This window comes from Hemicordylus capensis, chromosome 4 (genome assembly GCF_027244095.1).
Source record: "Hemicordylus capensis ecotype Gifberg chromosome 4, rHemCap1.1.pri, whole genome shotgun sequence".
NCBI lineage: Eukaryota > Metazoa > Chordata > Lepidosauria > Squamata > Cordylidae > Hemicordylus > Hemicordylus capensis.
This window is the reverse complement of record NC_069660.1, coordinates 47,638,949-47,652,785: the sequence shown is the minus strand read 5'-3', so window position 1 is coordinate 47,652,785 and position 13,837 is coordinate 47,638,949. Positions and strand designations below refer to the sequence as shown.

Below are 13,837 nucleotides of genomic sequence, written 5' to 3'. Positions count from 1 at the left end.
AATGGCCAACATCCAGTCCAAGGAGATGCTCCTGCAGCTGATGCTCTGGAGGAGGGGCACTTTTTCTGTTGCCCTCTCCCCTTCCCTCTGAAGCCGATCATGAACCCTGAAAATACATCCCTAAGGGCTGCATGACTCTCAGGGCCATACTTGGTGGGGTGTGGGGCTCGGTCCCAGTTGGCACAATAATAATAAATCATAATCCTTTAATAAGCTATATTGGGCACTATACATATACAGATAAAACCCCTTCAGTTTGAGATGAAAGTTAAGGTGGTTATGGTTTTTACTTCTGCTCCAAAAAGTGTTGAAATTGCTAGTTAAGGTGGTCACATTAACTTCCGTGCCACGTAAGCAGTAAAGACTTTGTGTGGTCTTGTATATTATGTTGCCTTTACAAATTAGTTTCCTTTCATCCATATTTTGCCTTGGTCTTTCAGCTCAATAATGGGTGGAAAGAGATGCATCTGTACTTACCTGCATTGTAATTTGGGGACTTTGGGGTTGTGTCAAAGAAGAAGGGCTGGTTTTGGGGAGAGATTTCAAGGAAGTGAGAAAGAAGGCATTGTATACAGGTGATCTGGAAGCTGGTTCCAGGCATAAGGGGCAACAAGGGAGAAAAAAGCAGAGTCATTAAAAGCAGAAGAGGAGAGAAAGCTATTAACCAACTGGGAAAGATGATGATTTTCTATACCTCTTTTTGGTCTAAGGCTCCCAAAGCAGTTCACAAACAGATTTTAGAAAATGCAATAAAATCAAATAAATCAAAACAGAACAACAATTAAACCATATAGGATAGGATATAGCTGTATACCTTTCTTTAAACAGTGACACAATCCCATTGACTTATATAGCTGTGACTATATGACCTGCTGACCCCATAAGGGATAGGATAGCTTTTTAAAACCTGTTATATAGTACATTAACTCAGAGAGGTTTTAGTGCAATTGCTTTTGGGTATGTGGTGAGGGAAGGAATTATTTTTAAACATTGCTGCACATTTCCAGGTGTTTTTCAAGAGAATTATAAATGTTTCCACACAAAAGGTCTGATCTAGAGACAAGCTGGAAAATCCCAGTGTCTAAACTCTAGCCTTCATACAGCCATTGAACTCTTTGTGTTGTTGCTTATCAAGGTCAGGCCAAATAATAGAAGTTCATTAGCATCTGAACTGAAACTGCTTAAGTCACTAGGAGCAGAAGTTTGCTAGTACACCTCTGAATGAAGCTCAACGTGTATTATTAATAGAGCATGAATAATGGAAGCAGTTAGATGCCCTGAGTATTCTTTGTTGGGAGAACGTAAGCAATAATTTTACATTCTAATGCATGAAGAAAGGTCAAAGGATCCCATTCCAAGGGGCAGAATAACTCATCTAGCCATGTAAAATATAAAATGAATAAGTGAGAGAAGCAAAGTAGACTATAATAGGACTGAAATATCAATCAGAAGTATTCTCTATGGTAAATCAGGAGCACATATATGAACATGAAGTCAGTCCATTGGTCCATTTAGCTCAGTAGTGTCAACTCTGACCGGCAATGGCCCTACAGGGCCTCAGACAGGGATCTTTCCTAGCTTTGTCTGGAGATGCCAAGGATTAGACCTGCGTCCTTTCACATGTGTCGTATGTGCTGCCTCAGCTGCTTTTAAAAATTACTTTTCATCCTTGAGTCCCAATATCTGGTACTGAATACCTGTAGTATGCATTAGATAGGCTTGTGCAAAGATTCAGCCTCAAAACTGAATCGTCTGCACCTCGTTCATGGCTACAGGGTGGTGACCACACACAGCTCTATGTGGAGTGGTCCTTTGGATAACATCAGGGAGGGCTCTGAAAGAGATATTGAGTTTCAGGAAGTCCCAGTGATATTATGGAAGCCTTGTGGGATGGTGATTGAAGAGTGCTGGGAGGTGTCGCCATTCTCAGCATTTTGTCATAGAGCTCTGGAGAAAGCGCTACATTTTCCTGCATTCCTTGTATCCTACACTTTCCAGCATTCTTCATGTGTTGTCTAGCACAGCTTCCATAATATCACTGGGATTTACCACTGCTCAACATCCCTTTAAGGGCCTTCCACTGTGTGGCACGGATGACTACTCTTCACAGAGGTAAGCCCCGCATACTGTCACTGCCCCATGGGGTCAAGAACTCTTCAAGGCCAAATCTTGTTTGTTTGTTTGTTTGTTCGATTTCTATACCGCCCTTCAAAAAATGGCTCAGGGCGGTTTACACAGAGAAATAATAAATAAGATGGATCCCTGCCCCCAAAGGGCTCACAATCTAAAAAGAAACATAGGATAGACACCAGCAACAGTCACTGGAGGTACTGTGCTGGGGGTGGATAGGGCCAGTTACTCTCCCCCTGCTAAATAAAGAGAATCACCACATTAAAAAGGTGCCTCTTTGCCAAGTTAGCAGGGGTGAGAAATAAATAAATCTTTCTTTTGGTCTAGTGTTAAGGAATGAAGAGCCCACAAGTGTGTATAAGCTGCCACTTTCGAGATACACATAAGCAAGGGCCTGATGTTTTCTCACTCATTGGTTATCTTATTTTGAAGGGAGAGATGTTGTTTATGTACATATCTCTCCTTAATACCTGCTGCAATACCTGTGTGTTTTGCACTCCACTTTTGGGATCTAATCTGAATTTTTTCAAAATAAGCAGATCTTTGCTTAACATTGTAGTTGTTAATGGAAGTCTAGACTATCTAGGTTCATGGGTCCTGTGATGCTAAAGAGTTCCACACCAGCTCATCACAGAAGTCATTTCCAGGTCCTTCTCATAGCTGCAGTGGCTAGAAGTCCTAGTTGGGCTGTGACTCATCTGGAATCCAAGCCTGGCTCACAGTGGCTTGAAATAGTTCCCCATTCCTTCTGCAAGCCCTCTCCAGTGCTGCCACCCTCTTCCCTTTCCATGTTCCCTGGTGGCAATAGTGGAGACGATTTGCAATAAGGCCTGAGTTACGATGCAGCTGGTGCCGAGACTCATGGAAATGGTGCTTCCTATGGTTCCTAGAAGCTCTGAGTGCTAAACTCAACACCATGGGTGAGTTTCAGAAAAGGATGGCTCATAGCCAATAAGAGTTAGGGATGAGGAACACATGATATAGTGTTTTTTTCTACCTGTTACGTTATTGGGATCTCAACAGGACCCAGCCCCTGAGATGGCTCTTATCTAAAGAAGATTTTATTTATTATTATTATTATTATTATTATTATTATTATTATTATTATTATTATTATTATTTAAAAAACCTGTTTACTTATGACCATTCTGATCCAGTGCTTCTTCTTGACTGAGCATGATGTGTGAAAGGGCTCTAGGTTTTGAGGGTGTGGTAGGGCTGGATTGCTAGGGATCTATATCCCAAGTTCATTTTCTCTTTGTTGGAAAATACTCATAATGCTTGGATCTCAGCAGTCCATAAGGAACAGGCAGCTGGATGGGGCTATATCATAAATGTGATTTTTCGTATTATTATTATAGTGTTTCTGGAAGTCTTGAGAATGTATATGTATACATAGTCTTTTGCCCAGACCGTCATACCTGTCAACAGGCTCATCCTGTACTTTCAGTTAGGTGTATGTATAAGAATTTGTTCAAATGATCAGAAAAAAACAGGCCATACTTCTTTGAGATGTATATTTGAATGGTTTCCACATCAAGAACTTCCTAGACATAGAAGATGAAAACATCAGGGAGAAAGCTAGGCCAGAACCTTTCTGGAATGTTCATTTCTACTAAAATAATATAAAGAAACAACATGTTTAATTTAAGTTTGTAGAATTAAACATTCTTTAATAGAATGTAACACTTCTAGTAAGTAAGTAATAATTTATTATTATGGTCAGTGATCAGTCAAGCGTGGCACTTCTTATCTGTTCAAAGGTAGAAGAAAAATATACAGCATTTATGGGAGGAAACCATAAAGATAAATACCATTGTGTATTTTTTCTAAAAGGACATGAAGATAGGAATAATTTAGGAATACGTCTTCCATAATAAATTAATAAACTCTTTATCCTATCCCTCTAACAGATTCTCTTTTCTTCATAAGTTAGGAAACACAATCAAGCTGTCTGTTTTCTGCCTCTCTTCTCTAACCCTGTATTAAGATGCTAATTTAGCCAGCACAGCAGTATATCATAATTTGGTTAGCCATTCTGTCTTAGATAGGCACTTCTGAGACTTCCAATATTGGACCAAAATGATTCGTGCTGTGTCGATCCTACTGAGAATTAATTTCTTACCCTCTTTAGCAGTATATTTCTTAATGTAATTGGGAACGTAATTTGAGGGTCTAGGAGTAAAGTATACCCTGCCATCTTTTTTTTTATCCTTTCTGAAACCATTTTCCAGAAAAATAGTTCTCCTTGAGTATGTCTGCTGCATATGGAAAAAATCATCCTTCTGGGCTCCACATACCCAATATTTTCCACATCTATTTAAAAAGCTATTTCTTCAACCAAGGTAACAAGATCATTATTGGTCAAATTGACATGTCAAAGGAAAGCTCTTCCAAGATGCATGAAAATCCCTGAGCAGTTTTAAATGTAAAAAATTAGGATCAAAGAAAGAATACTTGTATCAGTTTCAAATACACAGTATGACATTAATGATAAAAAGTAAATTCTGCATGCCCAGCACATGAGGAGCAGGGTGCAAAGCACCTCCGTTAAGAAGCCTATATAGCTCTCCCCTCCCCCTTAACACTGCCATACTTGTAACCTGCTTGCTGGTGCTCTCCACACACATTTTGTCCCTGACCAAGCATTCATTTCATGAAAAGGCCCTCCCATGGCGCACAAAAAGTGTTCAACAACCATCTGCTGTCCAGGCTCCCCATGCAGACTACTTATTTATTTGAATGATTTATGTCCCACTTTTCTGCCCCATTACTGTGATGTCTATGCCATTTAGCATCTCTCCCCCACCGCCGCCCCCATGGCAGATAACATACACACATTCAGTAAGCCAGGGGATTAAAAACAAAAACAAAAACCCCAAGTTCTAGGTATGCTGGTTCAAATAACATAGCCCAGCATACTGAGTAAGGTTGTTGATGGGACATGCTTCCACGTGCACACAGAAGGCAGCGGGTGATTTTCAGCAATCGTCCCTTTCCACTACATCCACCTGTCTCTCCCCAGAATATATTGCTGAGGGCTGGAGTAGTACAGGGCTGGGTGGCATGGGAAGAGGGGATGGCTGAAAAATCACCTATCCCCTTAATGTGTGCATGGAAGCATTCCCTGCACACAGCCCTTATGTCAGTCATTTGGTTCATTCACACGATTATAGTTAGGGTAGGATCAGTGTCCTGTGAACAAGTGTTCAGGAACTCTGTGCATTCCTGTTCTATGATCACATGCGAGGTGAGGAAAACAGTAAGTCTGGCGGAGAGGAAGTGATCATCTGACAGGGAGGAGCTGGATCGGTTGGTACTGTTCTACCCAGCTCTTGCACCCAGCACTTTACCAAAGTAGAAGGAATTGCAGTCGAACCCAGCTCCTCTCTCCCAAACAATCACTTCCTTCCCCTCCAACCATGCTGTTTTCCTTGCATTAGATCACAAAACAGGAGCATGCACAGCTCCCAAACTAGGATAGGGCACTTGCCCTACTCTTATTAGTAATTGTGTGAATTGCCTTCTTGTCTTTACTTGTCATATAAATGTCATTGAGGAGCAGGGCAAGCTGGATCTCTTGAGGCAAGGTGTCCCATGGCCTGGCTCTCTGCTGACAGTGGAACATGGAACATGAAACTTGATGCCCTAAGAGGATAGGCAGGATCAGGTTACTGTTGAGAGTGGCCTGTGCATTGGGGATCCAGACAGTAGGAAATCGCTGAATGGTTTAGTGAGAGGGTTCTCGTTAAAATGAGTGTTCTGACATGGAATTTAGCAACCGCTGAGCACTGTGGCAGCATGGTGGGAGAGAGAAGGTTGAAACTGGCCTCTAATACTCTTGCTTTACAGATTTTGCACTTTACACATGGAGCAAGCAGGATTGCTTCAGATGTTCTTTTTTATGTTCACCAGCTTGTCTCAGTGGCACATTACTTCTATTGCCACTCGATATTTTTTCCACATAGGTAGATTTGAATGCATTGGTCAGTGGTGGTACCATCTGATATTTTGGGAACAGCTAGGGCTCCTTACGAGCTTGTAATATGTTCAGTCTTATTCTGGCTGGATTCTTACCTGAAATAAGGTTCAGTAATGGTCTTCGCCATTCTGTTCTCTTGGGCATTGTAACTGGGAGATTCTGAAACCTAAAGGCTACATTTTCACAACCAGAACAATCATGATTAAAGATAATTTTATTTAATTTATTTATTATATTTGTACACTGCCCCAAACATCCATCTCTGGGCAGTTTACAACAACATAACCATGTTGTTAATGAGTTAATCCTTAGTTAACTATAATTGGCCATTCCTGCTTACTCATTTGGCGTATGCATGATGACCTAGAATTTCCAGGCAATCCTGGTTAATCAATATTTAAATCCTGGTTAACTGGAAAAATTTAACCAGGATTGTTGGGAAATTCCAGATCCTCACAAAACCTTCCATAGGAGAACATGAGACTGGCCGATCATGGTTAATTCTTTAACTGCAATCATTCTGGTCGTGTCAATGTGGCCAAATTTTATCTTCAATTTAGTATTCATTTTATAGCTTTTGTCCTTGAGAAAAACAAGAATGTTACAGCTTGCAAAGTTTTAGTTTCTTCTTGGATTTGTTTTGTATTAAAGGTGAAAAGATACTGCAGTTAAGTAAAATTAGAAGGTAAACTTAATTCAAAGGTAACTAATCCTATAATTTTTCCATGGGTAATTACAGACAGTGTTCAGCTTGTTCTTGAAAGTACTTGAGATACATCGTTCCTTCACATATATTAGTCAGCATCATTTTTATAGTCAGCAACATGGATTTCTAATGAAATGTGCTGCTCCTTTCTTTAGATAGACACTTTGCTGTGCTTGACGTGGAGGAAGGAGCAAGGGAGACACAGAGCAGAGGATTTTGTGTAGGAGGGAGAGTGCCCTGTAGAGCTGAGCCTTCTACATACATCATAGTGTCCCATGGGAATGACCACCCTCTTAAGGATGGAGGGAAACATCTTCTCACCCTCTCTCTGCTTCCTCTTGATAACACATGAGCACAGAATTTATTGTGGACCAAAATTAGCTTGCTGGTTCTGAATCTGGAAAGGAATTTTTTCAGGGTTCTTTGTTTTTAATCTTTCTCACAGCACTCCTGAGGGATTTGGTGTGTGGTTTGTAGTCTGTACCACACTGTCGCTTCTGCCACTTTTGCATCAGTTAAGATCTGAGACCTAGATGGAGCAAACATCAAAAGAGTGCTCCTTAAAAAGCCTTGGAGGCTTAATGTTCCTAAACTGCTCTTAACCACTGGGTGGGTTTGGTTGCTTGGGTTTGGCTATAGACAGCAGTTATTGACTTATATGGGCCTCTGCCTCTCACATCAGTGCATCATCTTCCAGAACAGTACCCAGCAATTGAGTTTAGTGCTACCACATGTATGTCCCACTGTCTATATGCTAACTGGTTTTGGAGTTTTGTTTTGTTTTTTAAGTTGTGGATTGTTTTCATCTCAATTCCATAATTGGTTTCTCTTTCCTCCCTATTGTGCAGACACAAATTACGTTTTGCTGAGTGCTTTTTAAAGTAAATATATAGAATTTAGAGTAGGAAATTTTATGTCCAGAATCCAGACTAGCATTGCACTGATGCAGAAGCACCGAGATCTAGGCTACCACTGTGCCAGTGTGCAAGCGGCAGGAAGATTATTTTGACCAAACTCCTCTTTCCCCTGAAGTTCACTGTGAATCATGAAACTATGTCCCTGAAGGCTGCACAGCCCCCGGAACATATTTATATGATTTACTGTGGACATCAGAGCGAAGAGGAGATAGTTGAAAATCATGGCACAGTGCTAATCTGGATGTCAGCTCTTAACTACTAAAACATTATAAAACTAGTAAAAAGATTACTTTTTGTGGGTTTAAAATAACATGCATTTTTAAGATGCATGTTCTTAAGATATGCAAGCGGAGAATGACAGAAAGGAGAAAGGAAGAACTTCTAACAAAAATTGTATAGCATGCATAATGTGATCAAATGTTTAATGAAGTTAGCATACTATATTGTTACTGCCACATGACTGCATTGTTTGCACAATAAAATGTTTTGATTCTATTCTTCATTAATTATTTCTTCTCAGACTGTAAATGCCTTGGGGCAGAAAAATGTTTTTCCCCTCTGTTTGGAAAGCTTGTAGCATTACTGTCTGGAGGCTACTTTTAAACAACAACTAAATTCTTCAGAGACAATGCACTGTTGCATGCCCTAGAAATATCAATTACTATCAATATTCTTACTGTTCTTTGTCTTTAAAGTCCGAAGATAAGCAGAAATGTTAAGAGAAAGGGAATGTTATAGTGTAAAGGCAAGGGACGTTCTCTGGAGAGCCTCTCCTGACTTTGGAGCATGCAGAGGGTTGAGATGCACTTCACTGGAGCTTAAGAACATAAGGAGGCGAGTCTCATGATCAATGAGACTCACTGTTATGGGGTTTGCGAGGAGAGTGGGCATAGCCCGCTCTCCCTGCAGAGCCCTTGGTGGCGGGATTGGCCACCCACACGACTGCCATCACAGAGGGGGGCGTGAGTGTGCGGGGCATCCTGGAGAGACCCCCAGGGCTGGGAGGCTTGTTTCAACCTCCCGGCGGGGGTCTCCTTGTGTGTTGCTGTGACACAGAACTGTGCCCTGACAACACATGATCACAAAGAAGAGGTTAACGGAGCACTCGATAAGGGGAGGGAGAATTAGCAGGGTTTGCTGCCGGGAGCTGTGCAGCTCCCGTTGCAGCACACGACCGCCAAAAAGCGGGCTACGCTCCCTTAGCCCGCTTTTTGGCAGTCGTAAGAATCGCCTCAAGAACTATCTTGCTTGGTCAGACCAAGGTCTGGTTACTTACCAGGAGCCCCTTGAAACTCAGGAGCATTAAGGTGATTACCACCTACTATTGCTTGTCCTTGACATTTGTTACTCAGAAGAATACTGCCTTTGAACACAGTGGCTTACGTGTCCTGCAGCGTAATGCTAGATGTGCCCGTGGTGGTGTGAGACTCAAAAACATGCAGTGACACTGCTGTTCAAGAGGACAGTACCAGGTCTTCTGCTTCTTGCGCAATCACGCATTGTGTGAGATTTTCATTATCCCTAAAGGAAGTTGTACACAACATGTGGCCATGAAAGAGGCAGCAGTCTCAATACTGCCCTTTTATGCTGTACTATTGCTGCATGTTTTAGAGCCCTAAAGAGGTGCAGGTTGGTCTGGCAAAACCCACATTACACTGTGGGATGTATGAGCCTGTGGTTGCATTTAACTATTGTCTAACAAGGGCTGTTTGTCATAAGTATTGTCTAACAATGCCTATATGCTATAAATTTGTATAAAATATCAGAGCTTGTGCAGAGAAGGCATGTTAGCATTTGGAAATAAGAAGGAGACTTCCATACAGGAGACATTCCCAACTGATTTATGCCTCTAGATTTATATTGTATCATCCACTGAATGATGCTATTACTCCTGTAATTAATATGCACAATTGTATGGAAACAGTAGCATATCGATAACCTTAATTCTTGTGTATCCTGTTTTTAGGCTCAACTAATATTTTTTATTAATAGCCTGGTTGCTGTTTCAAACAGAACTGTGTGGGTGCAGCTCCCATGTGACAAGCCATTCATTTGAAGCTACTTCCCTAGCATTCTCCGTTATGTCATTGCAGGCATCAGAAAAATAGGATTTGAAATTGTCTGATTAAAATGGCGTCATTTCTTCCAGAGGCAACTATTAATAGGATTACCAGGTCACAACCCTAGAGACTCTTCCTGTACCTTTAAACTCCCAGGTGCTTCTTGAGATGAAGTAGCTGTGGGTTTTCCTTTTTATTTCTCCACATGCTATAGCAGGGGTGTCCAACTGTGAACCTCCAACTGTTGTTGAACTACAACACCCATCATCCCTGGCTACTGGCCACTGTGACTGGGGATGATCACAGCTCCGGCTATAAAGCGGTATATAAATGTAAGTGCTATTGCTATTGCTATTGCTATGATGGCCACTAGAATGGGGATGATGGACGTTGTAGGCCAACAATAGCTGGAGGGCCACAGTTTATTTTATTTATTTTATTTTTTTCCATTTTATATCCCGCTCTTCCTCCAAGGAGCCCAGAGCGGTATACTACATACCTAGGTTTCTCCTCACAGCAACCCTGTGAAGTTGGTTAGACTGAGAGAGAAGTGACTGGCCCAGAGTCACCCAGCAAATATCATGACTGAATGAGGATTTGAACTCGGGTCTCCCCAGTCCTAGTTCAGCACCATGCTGGCTCCAGGGGTTTGACACCCCTGTGCTATAATAAGCAGGACTCCAGATGTTCTGCACAGGAGTAGAGAAGGGCTGGGGGAAGAATAAGTGGGAGAACTCAATGAGGCACTTCTTAGTTTGTGATTCTGTTCTATTTAGCAGGGGGAGAGCAACTATCCCTATCCAACCCCAGCATAGCTTCTCTCCAGTGGCTATTGCTGGTGTTTACCTTGTATTTCTTTTTAGTTTATGAGCCCTTTTGGGACAGGGAATCAACTTATTCATTTGATATTTATTGATCTGTGTAAACCACTTTGAAAACCTTTGTTTAAAAGTGGTATATGAATATCCATAGAAGCTGTTCTCATGAGCAGCCAAGCCTGGGCTTGGCTGCCTATGAGAACCGCCAGAATCCCCACAGATCCTGGTGGTGCCGCGATGCCAGTCTCGGCGCCAAAGCCCAACTATTACGTGCCCTTAGCCCGGCTTCCAGGATTGTGTTTCAGCTTGTGCTGACGCAGAGAGGGGTGCCTATAGTGCCCACCCCCTGGGGGAATCCCCCTGTGAACTGTACCCAGTGCACAGTGCCCTGTGGGAGACTTGGAGGCTAGGATAATGAGTCACGGCCTCAGAGCAATCCGCCCTGCTCCATACTGCATGGAGCAGAGCAGATTGTGCTCCCACCAAGCAAAGGACAATTATCTGGGGCGGGAGGCAAGGTTTGTGAAGCCTTCTCCCCACCCATGTTAATGACCCAATTCGTAGTATGTATGTATGTATGTATTCATTTATTTATTCAATTTCTGTACCGTTCTTCCAAAAATGGCTCAGGGTGGTTCACACAGAGAAATAACAAACAAATAAGATGGATCCCTGTCCCCAAAGGACGCACAATCTAAAAAGAAACATAAGATAGACACCAGCAACAGTCACTGGAAGTACTGTACTGGGGGTGGATTGGTCATTAGGACTAATGTCTACTCTGTCTCCTGCAACACCGGTGAATGCACAGGTGTTGGAGAATCTTTGGCAATTGAGCTGCTAATCTCACACAAAGTAGGCCTTAGAATGGTCTTCCTCCTTACCTTTCTTATAATACTAACTTTTGCTTCTAATAGGAGCAGCAGTGCTGTTTGCAAAATGCTGTAATTACTAAGATTTCACAGCACTTTTCCCACCCCCACATGTTTCCATTTCTTGTAATAGCAGCAATGTATGATAAACTGTTATTTGAGGTCCCATTCTTCTCGCCATCATTAGTTTGTAATCTTGTCATCATTTACTTTGACATAACTGTGTATTTATCAAAGAGCATTTTATTGCATTGGTCATAACATCTTTGCTAATAACATGAATGTATTAAAATGAGCACTCTAGATATTATTTATTGTTTGCTAGACCTCACCTAACCTCACATAAATGCAGCAACACATCTTTAGAATCTTATTTTGAGAGGGGAGTAAATAATCATGACAGATATGACACTATAATACACACAGGAATATCATTTTCCTTTCTTAGGGGATTTTAACATATTGCTAACTCTTACTGTCTGAAATATAGTAGTTCATCAATGTAGCATGTTTTCTTCACTTTTTGTCAGAAAATGTGGCACAACCTCCCAACCAATGATGAAAGTGAAAATGTGCTGGAAAATTAAATGAGTTGACAGCCTTGAATGTTCAGGAGTGATGAACTAAAGATCTGCCACCCTCCATTTGTACACCTAATCATCATTTTTCTGTCCTATATATTGAGGGTATCCTCACGACCAGTGGAAAGCGGGCTAAAGGAGCTTAGCCCACTTTCCACGAATCGCAGGCGAGCCCGGTTTCCCCAAAGCGGGTAACCCAATAAATACCCCTCTCCTTAAATGGAGTTAGCACAGTGAGGGCTCTGCTAACCCCATTTTTTCAATTTTGTATTGCCACGCCGTGGCTCCGCACCGTGGCAACTCACGAGGAGACCTCCGGTCAGGAAGCTGCAACCAGCCTCACGGGCTCAGGGGTCTCTCCAGCATGCCCCGCGCACTTGCATTTGGAAGGGCGGTATAGAAATCAAATTAATAATTATTATTATTATCGGTCGTCGCCCGCATCAACAAGGCCCGCGCCAGGTGCTGGAGTCCCTGGACATCTGGTGACAAGTGGGCTACACAACTCAGGATCTTCAGTTGAGCAACCAGGGCTGGAGACTGCAAGGTTACTGGAAGAAATGTCGCTTAACCGAAAAAAATATAAGAAAAATGCCAACAAGGAAATAATGATCTATTACAAGTCTAGTCCAACTAGAAGAGGTTATTTTAAAAGAATGTACCAAATTTGGAAAGAGAAGCATCCAGTTACAGAAATAATAGAACAAAGGCTAGCAGACCAGAGAAGATTCATAATAGGCACCTTTTACCGTGGTGATTCTCTTTATTTAGCAGGGGGAGAGTAACCGGCCCTATCCACCCCCAGCACAGTACTTCCAGTGACTGTTGCTGATGTGTGTCTTACGTTTTTTTTTAGAATGTGAACCCTTTGGGGACAGGGAGCCATCTTATTTGTTTGTTATTTCTCTTTGTAAACCGCCCTGAGCCATTTTTGGAAGGGCGGTATAGAAATTGAATTAATAATAACAAGAACAACAATAATAAATTAATTAATTACAGCCAATTACAAAAAGCAGCTTTACTGGGAACAGCCTATATTCTGCGACAATATCTATAACAATTGACAATAAAATTCTGGCATCTCAGGTCCTTGGGAAGGACTCGATGTCTGGATAAAACAGACCAGTCAATAACACCTGTCTGACTGTGTAAACAAGAAATAACAACAACAACAACAACAACAACAACTCAATGGCGGGAACATCATACAAGCCATAAACACCTGGGCTATACCTGTTATTAGATACACTGCAGGAATAATAGACTGGACCCAGGCAGAGCTAGAGATACTAGATCGTAAGACCAGGAAAATCATGACCATCAATCATGCTTTGCACCCCCGCAGTGATGTAGATAGGCTATACCTCTCTCACAGCTCAGGTGGAAGAGGAATGCTGCAAGTCCATCAAACAGTAGAGGAGGAGAAAAGAGGCCTTGAAGAATATATCAAGGACAGTGAAGAAGATGCACTTCAAATGGTCAAGAACGCAAAACTATTCAACACCAATGAAACAAAACAGGCCTACTAGAAAGAACAAGTCAAGAACCGAGCAGAAAAATGGAGAAATAAGCCCCGGCATGGTCAATATTTGCACAATATAAGCGGAAAATCAGACATCAGCAAGACCTGGCAATGGCTTAAGAATGGCAACTTGAAGAAAGAAACAGAGGGTTTAATACTGGCTGCACAAGAACAGGCACTAAGAACAAATGCAATAAGAGCAAAAGTCAAAAAATCCACAATAAACAGCAAGTGCCGCCTTTGTAAAGA

The 13,837-nt window shown here is 41.8% G+C and overlaps 1 protein-coding gene across 9 annotated transcripts in view; it reads left to right on the top strand.

Moving 5' to 3' along the window:
* TOX2 (TOX high mobility group box family member 2) overlaps nucleotides 1-13,837 on the top strand; it is a 349,869-nt gene that overhangs the window by 126,888 nt on the left and 209,144 nt on the right. The gene's annotated exons all lie outside the window — the stretch shown is intronic.